This window comes from Rhinolophus sinicus, linkage group LG05 (assembly GCF_036562045.2).
Source record: "Rhinolophus sinicus isolate RSC01 linkage group LG05, ASM3656204v1, whole genome shotgun sequence".
Classification (NCBI taxonomy): domain Eukaryota; kingdom Metazoa; phylum Chordata; class Mammalia; order Chiroptera; family Rhinolophidae; genus Rhinolophus; species Rhinolophus sinicus.
The window spans coordinates 154,308,020-154,322,461 of record NC_133755.1 but is presented as its reverse complement, the minus strand read 5'-3'; positions in this window follow the sequence as shown (position 1 = coordinate 154,322,461).

The window sequence follows — 14,442 nt, the reverse complement described above, 5'->3', positions numbered from 1 at the left end:
TACATAATGCCTTATTAAATAACTGTCATTTCACTTACTATAGAGAAACTTTTTAAAAATATCTCCTAATTGATAATTAGAAATATTGATAATTTAGTAAGTGTGAAAATATCAGTTACAATACTTATGTTATTATTTCAGCCAAACAAAAATGATGGTAGAGAAATCAGATTACATGTTTAAAAAAAAAAAAGGCAGATCATGATAATGTTGAGGGCCAGTATATTATCTCCTTTCTTGACTTTATAGCTGCTATTGTTATCTATATCTAAGTTCTATTAATTTTAAAATTACAGCAATTTTATTAACAAAAAAACTGGGTGCAACTGAACTTATGAGTAGTGTTTAATGCATTACACATTTCTGGTTTTTACATTCAGACACCTTTGAACGTTTTATATCATGTTGAAGTCTGCCAGTTTTTCCCTAAGACATTCCACTTCATCAGTTAAAAAAAAAAATGAGAGAGAGAGAGAGAGAGAGAGAGAGAGAGAGAGAAATAACAGTGGTCTAAAAGAAAGAATTTCATTCTCTTTACAAATGACAGAATTTTATTCTTATAGAATGTGATCATATTCATGATAGTAAAAAATTTTATACCAGAAAAGTCAGAAGAGGAAATTGACATGCTTTGTTCAAGGTTTACGTTTTTAGTTTGTTAATGGGATGACATTGATTCAATTGCTGCTGATTGAGTTTTGAATGATAAATCAACCTCGCATTTCAGGGCTAAACTCAACTTGGGTCATGATGGTCTTTTTAAATATTGCTGGATTCTATTTGCTAATATTCTATGAATGTTTTAGACTATGTTCATGGGGGATATTAGAAAGTAGTTTTTTAAATTTTTGCCATGTCTATCTAATTTTGGTGTCAGGAAAATAATGGTGTTATAAAATGAGTTAGAGAGCTTTCCCTCCTCTTTTAATCTCTAGAAGTCATTGTGTATAACTGAGATTATTTATACTGTAAACACCTGGTAGAATTCCCCAGAGAAGCCTCCTGAACCTCGAGTTTCCTTTGTAATGACATTTAAACTATGAATTTTATTTCTTCAACAGCTATAGGGCTTTTCATGTCATCTATTTCATCTATATTAATGATGTGTGTCTTCTCTCCTTTACTTTCCTAATCAAAATATCTAGAAGTTTATTGATTTTACTGATCATTTAAAAAATAATCAGCTTTTGGTTTCATTGATTTTCTGTATTGCCTTTATTTTTATTTTATTAATTACATCTTTTGTCTTTATTATTTTCTTTTTTATTTCAAGTTTATTGGGGTGACAATTGTTAGCAAAGTTACATAGATTTAAGTTGTACAATTCTGTAATACATTATCTATATATCACAGTGTTTCTTACTTCTTCGTACTTTAGGTTTCATTTGTTCTCTTTCAGGTCTCTTGTGGCGGAAGTTTAGATAACTTTAGATCTTTCTCTCTTCTACTATAAGCATGTAATAAGTTTTCCTCTAAGTACTACTTTTGCTGCTTTCTATAAATTTTGATATGTTGATTTTAATTTTTTACTTTGTTCAAAATATTTTCTAATTTTCCTTGTGATTTTTCTGTCTCATGGGTTATTACAACTTTAGAAGTGTGTTTTTAAATTTTACTAGGGTCTTTTAGCTATTGTCTTTGTGGTCAGACACTATATTTTGTATAGTTTCAGTCTTTTTAAGTTTATTGAAAGTTGTTATATAGCTCAGAATGTAGTCTATTTTGGTGACTGTCCCGTGTTCTCTTGAAAAGAATGTGTATTCCGTGTTGGGTGGAGTGCTCTATAAACATCTATTAGATGTAGTTGGCTGATAGCATTTGTTCAAGTATTCTATACCCTTATGACTATCTGTATATGAGCTCTATCAAATATTGAGAGAAGAGTGTACTTGCAGTTTTGTCTATTTCTTCTTTGAGTTTTCTCAATTTTGGGTTTGTGTATTTTGAAGTTCTGTGTTTTGACTATATCTAATAAATTTTTATATGTTTCTGATGAACATATTAATGTTTACCATAAGAAATGTCCTTCTTTATTCCCGATAATACTTCATACTCTGAAATTTACTTTGCCCAATAGAAAAATATATATTATTTCTTTTGAATAATGTTAACATGATATTTTTCATCATTCCACTTTTCATCTATCTAGAAGAGTCATTTGTCTTTATATTTAAAGCAGATTTTTTCTTGTAGTCAGTATATAATTATACCTTGTACTTTATTGAATCAAATAATCTCTGGTTTTTAATAGAGTGTTAGGTCATTTACATTTAATGAAATTGATATTATACATTGGTTTAAATTTATTATCTCACCATTTGTTTTCTATTTCTCTTGTCTGATTTTTCTTACTTTTCGCCTGCCTTATTGGATTAATTTAATAATTTTCAAGATTCCATTCTGTCTCCTCTATTGATTTATTAGCTCTAAAATATTTTAAGTATTTTTTCTAAAGTTTACAATATATGTATTTAATTTGTACCAGTCTACCTTCAAATAACTCATTACTATATTATACTTACATTTTCCCTTCCTAACCTTTATTGGAAACTATTTTTGTCATATATTTTACTTCTACATATGTTATTAATTCTACAATATGTTATTTTTGCTTTAGATCATCAATTATCTTTTAAATGGATTTTTTAAAGGGGAAATATATTTTATATTTATATACACTTTTACAATTTCTGGTGTTCTTCATTTCTTTGTATAGGTCCAAATTTCCATCTGGTATTATTCCCCTCCTACATGAAGAACTTTCTTTAACATTTTTTTTTGTAGTGCTGATCTGCAGCAATAAATTCTTTTCTTTTGTTTGTCAAAAGAAAAGGACTTTACCTTGCTTTTTTCTTTTGCTTTTTTTTTTTTTTTTTTTTTTTTTGGTAAAAGCTATTTTCATTGGATGAAGAATTCTAGGGTGAGAATATTATTCCCACCCCCACCCAATACTTTAAAGATGTTCCTCCAGTGTCCTCTGGTTTACAATGTTTACATGTTGTTTTGATCTGCAAAAATTCTAATCATCACTTCTTTGTATGTAATATGCCTTTTTTTTCCCTCTGGCTGCTTTGAAGATTTTTCTCATTATCACTGATTTTCAGCAATTTGATTATAATATGACACGGTGTAATTTTCTTTATCTTTTTTCTATTTGGGGTTTGTTGAACTTCTTTCATTTGTGAATCTATAGTTTTCATCATATTTGCAACTTTTTGGTGACTTTTTTTCTGTCCTCTCCCTTCTTTCTGGGACTTCAATTACATGTATATTAGACTACTTGATTTTTTTCTGCATGTCACTGTGCTGTTTATTATTTTCTGTCTTTTATCTCCCTTTTTTCTTCATTTTAGATAGATTCTGTTGCTAGGTCTTCCAGTTCATGGAGTTTCTTTTTACATTTTCAGTGTCTAATATGCTGTTCATTCCCACCAGTATATTTTATAAGTCAGATATTGTGGTTCTTATCTCTAGAAATTACATTCAGTTTCTCTCATTATCTTATTTTCTTTTAAATATCTGAACATATTCATCATATTTATAATAGATGTTTTAATACCATTTTTCACAAATTCCATCATGTCTTTTCTTGTCTTTTTTTTTTTTTTTTTGGTCTGTTTTTAATGTCTGAATTTTCTAGTGGTTATGAGTTATATTTTTGTTCTTCATATCTGGTGAGTTTTGAGGGAATGCTGAACATTGTCAATTTTACATTGTTGACTGCTGGATTTTGTTTTTGTCTTTTTTTATCAGTTTGGTGTGTTTTTAAAATACTGTTTGATTAGTTTCTGGAAAGCAGTCAATCACATTTCTTTTGGATTAGTTTATTCCTTTTGAAATTTATTTTTAAGCTGTTTTAAGTTGGGTCTAGAGTAGTCTTTATTTTAGGGCCAATTTGGTACTACTTGAAGTTGTGGCCCTTGTACTCTCATGTCTTCAATGAGATTTCTCCTCTCTGATTTAAGGGCACATAAACAATTTCTGGATCAATGTGAGCTCTGGGAATTGTTTATCTTACAAGTCCTCAGTAATTGTTCTTTCCTTGAATGCTGTTTTTGTCTGATCTTATGGAGCATTAACCCAACCTACGAACACTTTGGCATACAGAGAAAGCTTGAGGGTCCCCTACTAAAGATTTCTGGAGATTTTCCCTGTGTACCTCCTTTCTTTTGGGTAATCTGCCCCCCCCCCCATGAATTCTACTTGGTTCATTTGTTAAATCTTCAACCTTGGTATACTCAACTGAGAATGACTGCTAGACTTTATTGTGTTTCTCTTACCTACACCACAGGGAATTACCTTTGGGCAAAAAGTATATACGTGATAGGAGGTCTAACACTAATTTTTTCACTTCAGAATTTATAGTCCTATGCTGGCAGTTCTCCAGCATTCAAAAACAGTTTTCCCCCTATACTTTTCATCTATTTAGATATTGATGGCTAAAAGTTAATTTTGACTGTGCTACTCACTCAAGGCAAAAGGAGAACTCCCCATATTCATTTTTCATGTTATTTATTATTGTATTCTTTGTATTGATATTAGAGAAACGATGTGGAAAAGGTTATTTTGTTTGTTTGTTTGTTTGTTTCTGTTGTAAATTATCAAGCTTTTAATACCTTTGGAGATGATGTATCTTTTTGGGGGGAGGGCAAGGTGGGAGTGTGAATGTAGAAGAGGAAATCTGTGAGATAATTAGGCCTAAGATTTCTGAATGGAAAGAATCATTCTAGATTATCTTTTCATTGACAGAATAATCATAATGCTTGGCACATAATTGGCTCCTCAAACACTGTTGGTCAATGAACAAAAAAAGGAAGGAATGAAAGAATGAACATAGAAGAAAGCTATATAATTAGAAGTAGCATTCTTTCTTATTAGGTTGGTGCAAAAGTAATTGTGATTTTTGCAATTGTTTTTAACGTTTTAAACCACAATTACTTTAGCACCAACCTAATAAAATGATGTAAAAATATTTTTAAGATCTTGTTATATATTACCTTCTTGCTCTTTAGAAGATGATACCCGTTTATATTACTTTCAACCATAAAAGCATTTACTCATTTCCTTTCTGCCCTGATAACATTGAGCTAAATCATTTTTGTCTCTAAGAACTGATGAACAGCAAACATCCAGAACCATTCATCTGTACACTAGGTCTTTAAATTTCTATGCCAAATTTCTTGCTAGAATTAGGAGATCTCTTAATAAAAAATAAAAAATAAAAATTTGCATGAGAAAAATTTAAGTTATTTATACAATTATCTCATCTTAACCATTTTCTGTATTCATTATTTCCTTTAAAAGGAATTAGTTTCAGGAATTCTAGATTACTACATTGTTTATTAACCTAGTATCAGCCTTTTTGTCTTTTCACATGAACCATTTGGTGGCCATATTGTATAATTTTGTCCTGATTTGAAGCTTTTAAAATTCCTTCAAAATTAATATCACAGTATTTTTTTCTCTTTTTAAAGATTTTATTGGGGAAGGGGAACAGGACTTTATTGGGGAACAGTGTGTACTTCCAGACCTTTTTATTTCCAAGTCAAGTTGTCCTTTGAATCTCAGTTGTGGAGGGTGCTGTTCAGCTTCAAGTTGTTGTTCTTTCAGTCTTAGTTGTGGAGGGCACAGCTCAGCTCCAGGTCCAGTTGCCATTGCTAGTTGCAGGGGGCACAGCCCACCATCCCTTGCGGGAGTTGAATTGGTAACCTTGTGGTTGAGAGGATGCGCTCCAACCAACTGAGCCATCTGGGAGCTCAGCGGCAGCTCAGCTCAAGGTGCCGTGTTCAATTTTAGTTGCAGGTGGCGCTGCCCACCATCCCTTGCGGGAGTTGAATTGGTAACCTTGTGGTTGAGAGGATGCGCTCCAACCAACTGAGCCATCTGGGAGCTCAGCGGCAGCTCAGCTCAAGGTGCCGTGTTCAATTTTAGTTGCAGGTGGCGCTGCCCACCATCCCTTGCGGGAGTCAAGGAATTGAACTGGCAACCTTGTGGCTCCAATCAACTGAGCCATCCAGGAGGCAGCTCAGCTCAAGGTGCCATGTTCAACCTTAGTTGCAGGGGGCGGAACCCACCATCCCTTGCGGACTCGAGGAGTTGAACTGGCAACCTTGTGGTTGAGAGCCCACTGGCCCATGTGGGAATTGAACCGGTAGCCTTCGGAGTTAGGAGCGTGGAGCTCTAACTGGAGCCACCGGCCTGGCCCCAATACCACAGTATTTTGAAGAGTTTGTAAAGATGTGGGCAACTTAATGTGTTTTAAAGTCATTTAGATAAAGAATTCTTTTTTTTTTTTTCCTGAAACTAGGGCAGTAAAGATAAACTGAAATCTTTCCAACACAAAATAACAGAAATGATAAATAAAATATAGCAAATATCATTTTAACATACACAAATATACTCACAAAAAGTGAGGGAAATCTCCAGAGGACAAAAACATGAAGGTAATTGAACACAGAGAGTGTGAGTTTTTGCTTCAGCTTTCTTAGAGAGGTGTGTGAATCTTGATAAACTAGAGGCTTGGAAATGAACTGAGCATAAATCCATATTGAAATAGCCTGTAGGGGATTGGGCCTACACAAAGCTAAGGAGTTAAAAATTATATACATTTAAGTGCAAGGGTAGACTAAAAAACTATCTATCCCTAACACAAATAGGTGGCAAGGAAAACTTTTGGTCTCAGCGAAGGATCTGGTTGAAAATAATGAACCATTTCTTGTAAATTTATAATCACAAACCTGATCACACAAGTTTGAGGTTTGCATTGACATCATCTCTGTAATGTGGGAACTACATACCAATAAATTAACATAAATTTTGGTCCCAAACTCGTTATAATCCTGGTATACCTCAAATCAGATCACATAGGATTACCATACATAAAGTCTTGGGAAGGTAAGCTCACAAAACAAATTCACTGTGTTGTACGGTTCTGAGTTTTAACAAATGCATGGAATCATATAATCATACCACCATCAAGGTACAGAATAGTTTCATTACTCAAAAAATTCCATTGTGCCTCTCCTTTGTAGTTAGTGATTCCCATACTCCTCACCATTGGCAACCGCTGATCTGTTTAGCATCCCTGTAGTTTTGTCTTTCAGACTGCCATATAAATAAATAACACCACACAGTATGTATCCTGTTGTATACACAACATATGCAATTGAGATTCATTCACATTATTGCATGCGTCACTATTCTAGTCTTTTTTATTCTTAGTTAGTAATCTTTTTCTTTTCTTTTTTTTAAAGATTTTACTGGGGAAGGGGAACAGGTCTTTATTGGGGAACAGTGTGTACTTGTGTACTTCCAGGACTTTTTTCACAATCAAGTTGTTGTCCTTTCAGTCTTAGTTGTGGAGGGCGCAGCTCAGCTCCAGGTCCAGTTGCCATTGCTAGTTGCAGGGGGTGCAGCCCACCATCCCTTGAGGGACTCAGGAGTTGAACTGGCAACCTTACGGTTGAGAGCCCACTGGCCCATTTGGGAATCAAACTAGCAGCCTTTGGAGTTATGAGCATGGAGCCACCGGGCCAGCCCCTAGTTAGTAATCTTTGATAGTTCTAGGGCTGTATTGTTCTGATTTTCCTGGTATTTATTTTATAAATTTGAATTGTATCATGGGTATTTTGAATATTATGCTGAGGCCCCGAGTCCTTTCAAAGTCCTGTGGAGAATGTTGATTAATGTCAGCAATCAGTCAACATTCAGACTAAAAGTTCTATCTGCAATCTATCTACTCTCAGTTCAATTTTCAAAGCTTTGCTGAGCTGTGTGTGTCGGCCCTGCACATGCCCCAGTCACGGGCCAGTCTGGGAGTTGAGTACTGTTTTACATCATACTTTAGTTCTCAAAGCCTCTGCTGTGCTTCTTTTTGTCTGTTCTGTACGTGTATAGATCAAGGTGTAAGCTTGGCTTGTGTCAGATCAGACATGTAATTAGGGAGTCCTCTTCTCTAGCTCTCCCATTTCAGGAATTCCTCCACATTCTCAAGCTTGGAAGGTCCTTTTTCTCAGTACCTCTGGTCAGAAAAATGGTTCTACTAAAATAATTATGTTTGTTTTATTTCTTTGTCCTACTAATGGAATTAAACATATTTCCTAATATTGACCTATTTTTGCATTCATCCAATGAACTCCACTTGGTCATAATATTTCATACCATTTATACTCTGGATATATATATATATATATATATATATATATATATATATATATGTATGTATATATAAATATATACATATATATCTGGATATATATATATGTATATATATATATATACATATATATATAATGTATATGTTAATATAATATACACACGTACACACTGCTATGGACAGAAATTGCACCCCGAATATAATTAATATGTTGAAGCCACAATCCTCAATATGATGGTAGGGTATTTGGAAATGGGGTCTTTGGAAAGTAATCAGTTTTAGATGAGGTCATGAGAGTGATGAGATTAGCGCCTTTTCAGGAAGAGACACCATAGAATTGGCTTCTCTCTCCATCATATGAGAACTCCAGCCATCTGCAAGCCAGGAGGAAAGCCCTTATGACACCCTGGCAGTGCTGACACCCTGATCTCTGATTTCTAACCTCCAGTTGGTCGAGCCATTTCATCTATGGCAGCCTAAGTTGACTGATATACACATCCTGTTGGTTCTGTTTATCTGAAGAACCTTGAATAATACATATGTCTTCCTTCTTTCTCTATGCTCTGAAACAATTTAAATAACACTGAATTCTCTGTATTCTGAAAACTTAAAAGAATCATCCACAAATCCGTTTTTTCTTTGGGGTTTCTTTGATTACTTTTTTTTTTTTTTAATGTGGTTGTTCATTTGTTTAGGTTTTCTATCTCTACTAGGGTCAATTATTTCCTTTAAAATTCCTAGAAAATCACCTATTTTACTCAGGTTTTCAAAAATTTTTGCATAGTTCTGTAAAATATTGTCATATAATACATAATGCTTCCTTTTCAACTGTGGTTATTTTACCCCTTAAATTGAGTGAATCAGAGTGAGATTTCAAAATAATTTCAACTTGCATTTCTGTTTCTGATGTTAGCATCTTTGTTTACCCCTAGATTCATTAATGTTTTTCAAATAATTCATTAATGTTTTTCAAACATTAATGAATAAGCTTACTGTCCCCCCACCCTTTAAGGCTATCGGTGTATTTTTTGCTGTTGTTAAATAATTTTTGTCTTTCAAATTAAATTTTGTACCTCTGCTCCTACGCTGCTATATTTCTTCAGAAATTTCCTTTTTTCTTTTTTATGTGCTTTTTTCTTTCTTGACACATTAGCCACCAATTTATTTTTTTAAAAGTGAACAGTTTACATCTTTTTAGCAGCCTATGTATTAATTTAATGAAACATGATAACAGAAACTGTGAAGACTGACATTGATTCTCTTGTCTAACCACTTAGCATATTAAAAATAGTAACACTATTTTATAGTTAATTTTAATCAGTTAATATTATAGAATTTAAATACTCAATGTATATCTAAAATAATTGTTTAAAACAAAGCAAAAATGTTTAATGATCTCAGAATAAAGAATCTTTGTGTACTAAAGACTGCTTTCTCTCAGTAGTTCTTCTCTTCTTTTTAATAATGAAACCCCATCCAGTTAGAGGGTACATTTCCCATCCTGTCTTGCAAAAAGTTGTGATCATGAGACTATGTTCTGGCCAATGGAACTGAGTGAAAGTTCAACCTCAACATCACTTTCTTCAAAGGGAATTACTACCCTTTATTTTCTCCATTTCCTCTTTTATGTGGGCTGAGTTGGAACCGAGAGGTGCTACTAAGGCAATACTAGCTTGGAATGTCTTTGTTCAAATTTTAAAAGGTGACCACTCTGGGAAAATAAAGATGAGTTTGCTTTGTAATTGAATTGGATAAAGACATTCACTTTGGACAGATGATTAGCAAAAAGGTGGCCCTTTGGATGGACTAATGATCAAAGCTGCTGTTTTTTTCCCTTATCCTTAAGCCAATGCTACAGCAGAGAATTTTACCAGTGGGCCGGCTTCTACCACGGGAACAAGATGACACCCTAAAGAATGGTCAAACAACAAGAAAGAAGAAAACTGAGTCCCTGGAATACTTTATGGAGCAGGGTCTACCTCATGTCTGTAACATGAGGATGAAATGGATTTATATCTTTTTTGAGCCACTGTAGTTTGGGGGCTCACTGTTGTCGTTACTAAGCCTATATCCTAAGCATACTTTGGTTCCTATTCTACATGAGGTATTGATTTGATACTTGATATTGACTAAGTAAATTCATCTCTCTATTAAACTCCCAAACTCATTCAGTGCAGATAATATCTTCAACTTAAGATGAAATTCAGTCCTTTAATCAGAATGTCACACACACAAAAATTGGATCTTGCTGATACATACTTAAACACAATGAATTTTTGTTATATATTTGAATAGTTTTTATTTTATTTTTCCATTTTGCTAAAGGCTATGTGAAGTGAATATCATTCAGTTTACCAGTATAATTGCTTTTCTTATTTTTTCATTATGTTTCTGGATAGAACGATCTGCCTCTCAGAAAAAGAGGGGATTCCCTCCCCCCCAGTAATTCATGGAGTATTTCCAGTGAGTCAACCCCAACCAAAATTTCAAGGGACTACAAAAATCCCATTTTTAGGAAATAATGACTCTACAGATGTGCAATATGTCAATCGCCACTATTGCAACTTTCCTTCTTTGTGCAAATAGTGAAAATAATGGCCTCCCTTTGTGACAACTAAATTTGGGCACACCTAGTGTTTGTCAGACCAAGATTCTTTTCGTGCAGGATGCTATATTTATATATGCAGTACCGCATTTTGATAAATGTTTGTTAAATACATAATATGTGCCCGGCACTATGCTTCACATAAAATATAAAGATTATCTTTACCTTTGAAATGCATATCAGCTGTTAGTTGGAAGAGACAAATGAGTAAAGAGATAATTTCATTATAAGGTCGTAATTTCTACAAAAGCATTGTGCCAGTCAGTTATCAATTTATTGCCTTGCAGCTCCAAATCCATCCTTCATTGCCTGCTTGAGGGGCACTAAAACATTTATCTCTTGCCAGCTGGTACGATGTTAAGCTTTGTCAATAGAGGGAGCTAGAGGGCCACTGCAGAAGGTAGGAATGGCTCTTCCTGGTTCCCTGAGCATTCCAGCATTCTTGCTCCTGCAATGATAGTTTGGCATTCAAGATGTCTACTGGAAGTCACCTTCAGTGATTTTCAGCAGCACCCCTGAAGAAGTCTTTGCAGTGAGATCCAAAAGTGCCCCCAATAGGCTTTCCAGTGGTAAGTGTAGCAGTGCCCACCAAGGGAGTTTGCAGGCGAAGCGCTGTAATCATCTTAGCTGGCTCTCGGTGGGGAGTTTGGTGGCATCTCCCATCTCCAGGTAGGAGCTTCTGGATGAGCCTGCAGTCACTCCAGCTAGTTTCACATCCGTGCAGTAAGTTCCGTGGTACACCCTCCTGGGTGGGTTCAGGTGAGTTCCATGGGTATCCAGAGAGTAAAACAATACTTCTTTTGGGTGACTTTCTGGCTTTTCTGGTGAGTCCAGCAAGTATCTGTCCTGGTGCCCAGTCAATTCAACAGCAGCCCTTGCAGGTAGTGCCAGAAAATCTCAGCAGCACCCCAACAGGCAGTGTCCCATCAGCTAGCCTCAGCCCACTGGTAGTGCTGCAGGAGGCTTCCAGCTTGCAAGTCCAGGCCCCCACAGTTCATGCCCACCAGCCTCAGATTGTGAACCAGCCCTGGTCAAGGGCAAACTTTTCCGTCATCCAGTGGGCAGCAACTACCCCAAAGAGGGCTGAGTCCCAGTCTTGGGGGAGGGCATCCTTCCTTGGGTAGCCCCTCAGCTTTGTGGTATTCTTTAGAGTTCTCTGTCTTCCCTTTTAGTAGTATTCTCTGAAAAAAGTTAATAATTCTTTATGTTAATTCCTCTCTTTTCAAATTACTGTTCTGTTTCTCTCCTTACTGGACCCTGACTTACAAGCACTATCATTTTGTCTTAATCATAAATAAATTGATTGACCCTAAATTAATAATGATACATAGAACACTATTTATATGGCTATAATAATATGCCAAAATACCAATGTTTACATGTTTTTCCTCTTTGCTTAATAATGCATATACCTTAAATAATCATAGATTTTTCTAATCTTGTTCCCACTTAGAGAATCACTATTAACTTCTTTTTATCTGAAAAATATATCTGAATGATCCATTCTCATATCACCTAAAAATGAATACTGAGGAAATAACAGTGTGTCATGACAGAGAAAATTATTTCCCCAGTCAAGAACCAAATGAATTATAAATTTCACCCAAACGTTCAATAATCCACTAGCCTTGGGGGTTAAGTTTGTAAAAAAAGGAATATAATCAGCCAATGCTCAGCTTAACTGCCTCAGAGACACAGAAGTTTCGGAATGAGCCATCTGTGTGCAAAGACATACCGTGGGTCTACAGTTTAGTAGCCAGGTGAGTGAGATTGAATTAATGCTTTTTTAAAAACATCAATCATGGAACATTGTTTTACATCTTCTGGAAGCAAGTTCTCATGGACTTCAGGGGGGCATTATCTTTATTACTTGTACTAATACAGAAGTTTGAGGCAATATATTCCAGAATCAGTTTAGCAACACAGCAACATTCTACTTGGATGCTACGATGTGAAACATACAGTGGGACACAAAGATGAACCCAGTCTTGCCCTTAAGAAATGTACAATCCAGTAAGGAAGAGACCATGTATATGACAAATAGAATTTAGGACAAGGCCAAATGAGTGATAAATAGGGAGCGTGGCGGCCACGAGAACGTGACTCCCAACCCTCCAGCTGCAGGGAGTATAACTGATCCAGGCCCCAACTGCAGAGCTCCGACAGTCATCACAGCTTTTATGCTGAAGCCACACTTCCTACCAGCTGCTCCCAGCCAAACACTGAGAGTTGCAGCCATATTAAGGCAGGCATTTTTCTGGGAGAAGCTAGACTTCTGTGATGGAAGACTTTGTTTAGCCTGTGATCTTGCTGAATTTTCCTTAGAATGAATTGCACTGCATCCAGCTTTCTTCCTTCCTTCTTTCTGCCTCACATCATAGCCTGATGGCTCACCCTGCCTCCCTTCACTCCCTCCTCACTTTTTTCACAGCCGTAGCCTCTAATGAAGAAGTTGTACATTTAATTCCATCGTGGCTGTGCTTCTTGGAGGATAGACTTACACACAGAAAAGCAACATGTATAAAAATATAGACAGAAATACTCATTCTTATAAATCCATTTCAGAGAACGTATCATTTAATCCAGACCTTGAAGGAAGAGTTGGATTTTGAGAGGAGAAATGCAGGAAAAAGACAGGCTGGGCATGGGATAGCAAATGACATGGTTAGAGCAAGTAGCCCATTATGGCCAGAATGCAAAATGCATAGCAGAATATAATGGAGACAAAGGTACAAAGGCAAGGGAGATGGGAGAAGGTTCCCAAATGCGATGCTAAGAAATCTAGTTAATTCTTAATTTTAGCATTCTAAATAGGAAAGTGAAAAAAGCTTATCTTAGACACGACGGTTTTGACTGCAAGGGAAATCCAATTTAAAGTGACTTTAAACAGATTTTATTGGCGCACATTCCAAGAGGTGAGGTAAGGGAGGCATTTGGGTAGGTAATTCAATTCAATGATATTTGCCAAGGACTCAGGTTTTCCATCTCCACTCTCCACTTTGTACAATGCTGGCTTCTTTATGAGGCTGACCTTTTTAAGGTGGAAAGATGGTTTCCCCTAGAAATAGGGACTGCATGCTTACTCGTTTAAAAATGAGACATTACTAGATTTTCATAATCCTCTCTTGCTAGCAATGAAGAACCTTCCTGAAGCCTGTGGCAAACTTGCCTGTCCTCTTCTTGAGTTAAAATTGGGTCACGTATCCATCCCTTAACCAATGAACAGCAAGGGTGTGGTGTTACCATTACACGAATCAGAGCAGTCAACTTGTTGGGCAAATGGACTATTTGAGGAGATAAATGAATAAATAACCATCATGGGGGATTTATTAGGAGAAAATTGGGAGGACTCTGCCAAAGCAACCAACAATGTTAACTGTAATGGCAAAGGTATTTTAGGAAGAGACTTTTAGGGAAAATATGGAAAAAGAATTAGAAAGTTAAGAGATAAAAATAGGTGGCTAGTTGGACAGTTAATGCAGCAATCACAGGAAGTGATAATCCAAGTAGTTGACAATGGAATGAATAAATAGATAGGCTATAAGCCTCACTAAAAAAAAAAAAAAAAAGATAAGAAACAAGAAAGAACAGAGTAGAATCAGAAAGGGAACACCAAAAAGACTTTTATAGAGGAGTGGGACAGTGAAGCAGTTTAAGCCTCAGCTTTGGCATCAAGCTGACT